Here is a 6,418-nt window from a genome sequence, read left to right as displayed (position 1 = left end):
TTTGAATTGACGCTGAATAAAAGAAGTTTAATCGCCGGCAAACGAAAACCCGCGATTTCCCGTAAATCCCGGCTTGGCCCGTATAGTCAAAAGTATACAAAGAAAGTACCCAGGGAGTAAACTCATTTCCCGAACGATTTTTTAAATTATTTTTTCACCACTAAAACGCATGAGACTTGTAGTTTTCAAAAATGTTTTCATTTTTGATGAGACGCTGAATAAAAGCAGTTTAATCGCCGGCAAACGAAAACCTGCGATTTCCCTAAATCCCGGACTCGGCCCGTATAGTCAAAAGTATACAAAGAAAGTACCCAGGGAGTAAACTCATTTCCCGAACGATTTTTTAAATTATTTTTTCACCACTAAAACGCATGAGACTTGTAGTTGTCAAAAATGTTTTCATTTTTGTTGAGACGCCTAATAAAAGAGGTTTAATCGCCGGCAAACGAAATATGGCTTTTTCCCGTAAATCCGGGGCTTGGCCCGTATAGTCGAATGTATACAAAGAAAGTACGCTGTGAGTAAACTCATTTCCAGAACGATTTTTTAAATTATTTTTTCACCACTAAAACGCATAAGACTTGTAAGTTTTAAAAATGTTTTCATTTTTGAATTGACGCTGAATAAAAGAAGTTTAATCGCCGGCAAACGAAAACCCGCGATTTCCCGTAAATCCCGGCTTGGCCCGTATAGTCAAAAGTATACAAAGAAAGTACCCAGGGAGTAAACTCATTTCCCGAACGATTTTTTAAATTATTTTTTCACCACTAAAACGCATGAGACTTGTAGTTTTTAAAAATGTTTTCATTTTTGATGAGACGCTTAATGAAAGAGGTTTAATCGCCGGAAAACGAAAACCCGCGATTTCCCGTAAATCCCGGGCTTGGCCCGTATAGTCGAATGTATACAAAGAAAGTACCCTGTGAGAAAACTCATTTCCAGAACGATTTTTTTAATTATTTTTTCACCACTAAAACGCATAAGACTTGTAGTTTTTAAAAATGTTTTCATTTTTGATGAGACGCTGAATAAAAGCAGTTTAATCGCCGGCAAACGAAAATCCGCGATTTCCCGTAAATCCCGGACTCGGCGGTATAGTCAAAAGTATACAAAGAAAGTACCCAGGGAGTAAACTCATTTCCCGAACGATTTTTTAAATTATTTTTTCACCACTAAAACGCATGAGACTTGTAGTTGTCAAAAATGTTTTCATTTTTGTTGAGACGCTTAATAAAAGAGGTTTAATCGCCGGCAAACGAAATCCGGCTTTTTCCCGTAAATCCGGGGCTTGGCCCGTATAGTCGAATTTATTCAAGAAAAATACCCAGGGAGTAAACTCATTTCCCGAACGATTTTTTAAATTTTTTTTTCACCACTAAAACGCATGAGACTTGTAGTTTTCAAAAATGTTTTCATTTTTGATGAGACGCTTAATGAAAGAGGTTTAATCGCCGGAAAACGAAAACCCGCGATTTCCCGTAAATCCCGGGCTTGGCCCGTATAGTCGAATGTATACAAAGAAAGTACCCTGTGAGTAAACTCATTTCCAGAACGATTTTTTAAATTATTTTTTCACCACTAAAACGCATAAGACTTGTAAGTTTTAAAAATGTTTTTATTTTTGAATTGACGCTGAATAAAAGAAGTTTAATCGCCGGCAAACGAAAACCCGCGATTTCCCGTAAATCCCGGCTTGGCCCGTATAGTCAAAAGTATACAAAGAAAGTACCCAGGGAGTAAACTGATTTCCCGAACGATTTTTTAAATTATTTTTTCACCACTAAAACGCATGAGACTTGTAGTTTTTAAAAATGTTTTCATTTTTGATGAGACGCTGAATAAAAGCAGTTTAATCGCCGGCAAACAAAAACCTGCGATTTCCCTAAATCCCGGACTCGGCCCGTATAGTCAAAAGTATACAAAGAAAGTACCCAGGGAGTAAACTCATTTCCTGAACGATTTTTTAAATTATTTTTTCACCACTAAAACGCATGAGACTTGTAGTTGTCAAAAATGTTTTCATTTTTGTTGAGACGCTTAATAAAAGAGGTTTAATCGCCGGCAAACGAAATATGGCTTTTTCCCGTAAATCCGGGGCTTGGCCCGTATAGTCGAATGTATACAAGGAAAATACCCAGGGAGTAAACTCATTTCCCGAACGATTTTTTAAATTTTTTTTTCACCACTAAAACGCATGAGACTTGTAGTTTTCAAAAATGTTTTCATTTTTGATGAGACGCTAAATGAAAGAGGTTTAATCGCCGGAAAACGAAAACCCGCGATTTCCCGTAAATCCCGGGCTTGGCCCGTATAGTCGAATGTATACAAAGAAAGTACCCTGTGAGTAAACTCATTTCCAGAACGATTTTTTAAATTATTTTTTCACCACTAAAACGCATAAGACTTGTAAGTTTTAAAAATGTTTTCATTTTTGAATTGACGCTGAATAAAAGAAGTTTAATCGCCGGCAAACGAAAACCCGCGATTTCCCGTAAATCCCGGCTTGGCCCGTATAGTCAAAAGTATACAAAGAAAGTACCCAGGGAGTAAACTCATTTCCCGAACGATTTTTTAAATTATTTTTTCACCACTAAAACGCATGAGACTTGCAGTTTTTAAAAATGTTTTCATTTTTGATGAGACGCTGAATAAAAGAAGTTTAATCGCCGGCAAACGAAAACCCGCGATTTCCCGTAAATCCCGGCTTGGCACGTATAGTCAAAAGTATACAAAGAAAGTACCCAGGGAGTAAACTCATTTCCCGAACGATTTTTTAAATTATTTTTTCACCACTAAAACGCATGAGACTTGTAGTTTTCAAAAATGTTTTCATTTTTGATGAGACGCTGAATAAAAGCAGTTTAATCGCCGGCAAACGAAAACCTGCGATTTCCCTAAATCCCGGACTCGGCCCGTATAGTCAAAAGTATACAAAGAAAGTACCCAGGGAGTAAACTCATTTCCAGAACGATTTTTTAAATTATTTTTTCACCACTAAAACGCATAAGACTTGTAGTTTTTAAAAATGTTTTCATTTTTGATGAGACGCTGAATAAAAGAAGTTTAATCGCCGGCAAACGAAAACCCGCGATTTCCCGTAAATCCCGGCTTGGCCCGTATAGTCAAAAGTATACAAAGAAAGTACCCAGGGAGTAAACTCATTTCCCGAACGATTTTTTAATTTATTTTTTCACCACTAAAACGCATGAGACTTGTAGTTTTTAAAAATGTTTTCATTTTTGATGAGACGCTGAATAAAAGAAGTTTAATCGCCGGCAAACGAAAACCTGCGATTTCCCTAAATCCCGGACTCGGCCCGTATAGTCAAAAGTATACAAAGAAAGTACCCAGGGAGTAAACTCATTTCCAGAACGATTTTTTAAATTATTTTTTCACCACTAAAACGCATAAGACTTGTAGTTTTTAAAAATGTTTTCATTTTTGATGAGACGATGAATAAAAGAAGTTTAATCGCCGACAAACGAAAACCCGCGATTTCCCGTAAATCCCGGGCTTGGCCCGTATAGTCTAAAGTATACAAAGAAAGTACCCAGGGAGTAAACTCATTTCCCAAACGATTTTTTATTGCGAAGCAATTGAGCTTTGCGAGCGAAGCGAGCGAAGCGAAATTGTGGAGCACGTTTGCTACACGCGAGGTATACCAAGAGAATTATTGAGATTCTCAAAATTTCGATAGAAAAAAAATCATATAAAATCAGCGTAAAGAAATAGGACTGATATTTTTGCACATAAAGCTAGGGTATTTTTTTTTCTAATAAAACAAATAAGTTTGGACCGAGGGGTTAAAGTATAAGTTTAGTAAAAAATGCAATAAGTACGGCTCGTACCCCCCCACCCCCGGATTTTGACCCCCCCCCGTCTTTTGGTCCGGATTATACGTCCGCCGAACTTGAACACACAAAGAGAAATATGCCGTGAACAAGAAACGGTAGTCGGCATTTTAGACACGTATATTTTACAGACCCAAAATATGCCTTATTTCTTTGTATTATAGCTAATTATTGTATAAATAATTAATTAATTACTTTGCAATTTTGCTTCTTATACTATTATAGTTGTATTTTAATGAAACATAATAGTATTAAAACGGTTTTCTTTTTTCGAAAAAATTTATTGCTAGTCCTGTTTTTAATCGACTTTACTTGTGTATTTTAAGCTTTTTTGTTGCTGTGCTTTTTCTGGAGATTTTAGTTGGATTGGAAAGCTCCTGTGTAAGGTACCCATTCCTAAAGAAAAATTGAAGTAATTTGTACAATTAAAACGCGCCGAGCTGTGTTTTATTTTATTGTTTCTAAGAGGATGTAAGAATACAATATTATCAATTTTAATTGGTTTTATCCAAATCAAGGTAAGGCTTAATCACACGAAAGGTAGCTAGCTAGAGCTCAGTTTTGTATAAAAGAATTGAAAGTAATTTGTAGAATACATATGGAGAAGCTGTATTACTACCTAACTGATAGCCAGATATAGGAAAACCTGTAGCTAGGGCGCAGACAAAACAAATAGCTCTGGGCGCTAGAGTGAGCTGACCAACCGTTTTTTATCATTTTTTATTTATTATATAAGTAACCTGTTTCAGTAATTAAAAAAATATCCACTTTTGCTATCAAACCAACAGCAATGTAATTGTCAATAGGAATTAGTTTTCCGTACACCCTCCCTGAGAACAAGGTTTAAAACGACATTAAAACATTAAAACTGTCATTAAACAGAACTTCAAGGATGCCCAAGCCGCACCACGTCCTCTAAACGGCGTGGGCATCTTCAAAACTGCTTTTAATTTTAGAACAAGGGTGCTGATAAGCTGCATACGCCGTATAACGTGCAGGCGTTTTTGGGCAAGTTTAGCGTTTTGCAAAAAAATTGAAGTATTCACCCGAAAAAACCTGCATAGACCATAAAGTAAACTATGTGGTAGTAAAGTTCTTAAAAGAACTGTTTTTGATGGTTTTTGATAAAATTTACTTGATAAATAACTTTTAATTTTTATTAACTTCTTTCTCTTAAAGCATCTTTTTCCAACTATCGTCCACAAGGTATGTTACAAGGAATTGAATTTTGAAAATGCTCCAGGCAAGTTCGGGAAAGTGCGGGCGGTTTTGGAAGACAATCACTAATTTAATTGGAAAAGTTGCCCGAACTCGCCCTTATATATGTGGCTGTTTGCAGCTTATTGACACCCTCTTATTTTAGAATATTCTCAGGAATAATAGACCAAGAGAAATTACATCACAGTTTTTTGTCCACCGCCCACGTGTGTTTGAGAACAACCCACATAACAAACTTCATTATTTTTTAAATTATTTGTGTAAAAATTACTATTTCATTCACGATAAACCATTTGTCAGTCATTTTATTCGCCCAACAAAGAATCCTATCCAAGGTGCTTTTCTATTAGTGCTGAATTTAATAATTAACATGGTTCAGCATAGTTTTTAAAAGGGTCTGATTGCAAAATATGATTGCCAAAGTTCAGCACTTGTAATATTTGTGTATTTGTGTACTCAGCTTCTAAAACACACACAAGAGACATTATAATTTCCTCTGGATGATTACATTAATGTTGGTTGAAAAAAACCGAATGATGAGAAGCATATGTTTTTAAATGGGTCTAGGACAATAAACTTATTTAATTTCCCTTGGCCTTGCATCAATCAAATTCTGAAAAAAATAAACACTTCTAAAATTATTTTGTCAGATTTGGAAACTGTTGGTATGGTTGGAACTTTGCGTATAAAATTAGTAAAGTTGCCAAATTGTTTAGTTTTTTTCTTTTATACTTTTCCGAATTAGCCTTAATTATTTATAAGATGAAAAACAGTGCTTTCAATTCCATTGACTTGGCCATCCCTTAAAGGCACTGGAAGCTTCACTATATGAAAATGTTTTCTTTTTTTTTTAGATTGTGTACAATGGGAGTGAGTGATGTAATCTTCTAATGCGTGTGGTGAAAAGAAGGCGAATCCGTTATTGTTTTTCTGCCCAAATTTGAAGCTATTTAATAAATCTTGATAAAGTTAAAAAACTGTTTTGATTTGTTTGTTTTTGTTTTAATTGTTTCCCATGAGTTTTCGAAATTCGTTCCAGCAGATTCTGTGGCTTCTACTGCCGGTATTTTTACGTGAAAAAAATACTGTTTTGTTGTGAGGTCATTTACGAAATCGTTAACGATAGGACCAACTTCTGCGGGTAGTACAACTCGATGTATCACATATCTTTCGGAATACTGCTAAAAGTGTAATTTTGTATTGCGCTCTTTACTTTTACCATTCTGTGGGAAAAGGCGGTACAAAATTTTAACACGCGTTATTCGTTTTTGTTAGTTTCGCGTAATCTAATTTTCTCGCACATTTTGAAAAGAATATCCCACGCACATCAAATACTCGCGCAGTCTATT

General features: G+C 35.6%; 1 long non-coding RNA gene across 1 annotated transcript; it reads left to right on the top strand.

The window, feature by feature from the left end:
* Window positions 1-4,141: 4,141 nt before the first annotated feature.
* LOC130649212 (uncharacterized) lies at window positions 4,142-6,055 on the top strand. Its single transcript, XR_008983018.1, has 2 exons — window positions 4,142-4,369; window positions 5,924-6,055. It is a non-coding gene; the product is annotated as an uncharacterized LOC130649212 (long non-coding RNA).
* Window positions 6,056-6,418: the final 363 nt, after the last annotated feature.

The sequence above is a fragment of the Hydractinia symbiolongicarpus genome, chromosome 7, assembly GCF_029227915.1.
Source record: "Hydractinia symbiolongicarpus strain clone_291-10 chromosome 7, HSymV2.1, whole genome shotgun sequence".
Lineage (NCBI taxonomy): Eukaryota > Metazoa > Cnidaria > Hydrozoa > Anthoathecata > Hydractiniidae > Hydractinia > Hydractinia symbiolongicarpus.
This window is presented reverse-complemented; position numbering and strand designations above follow the sequence as displayed.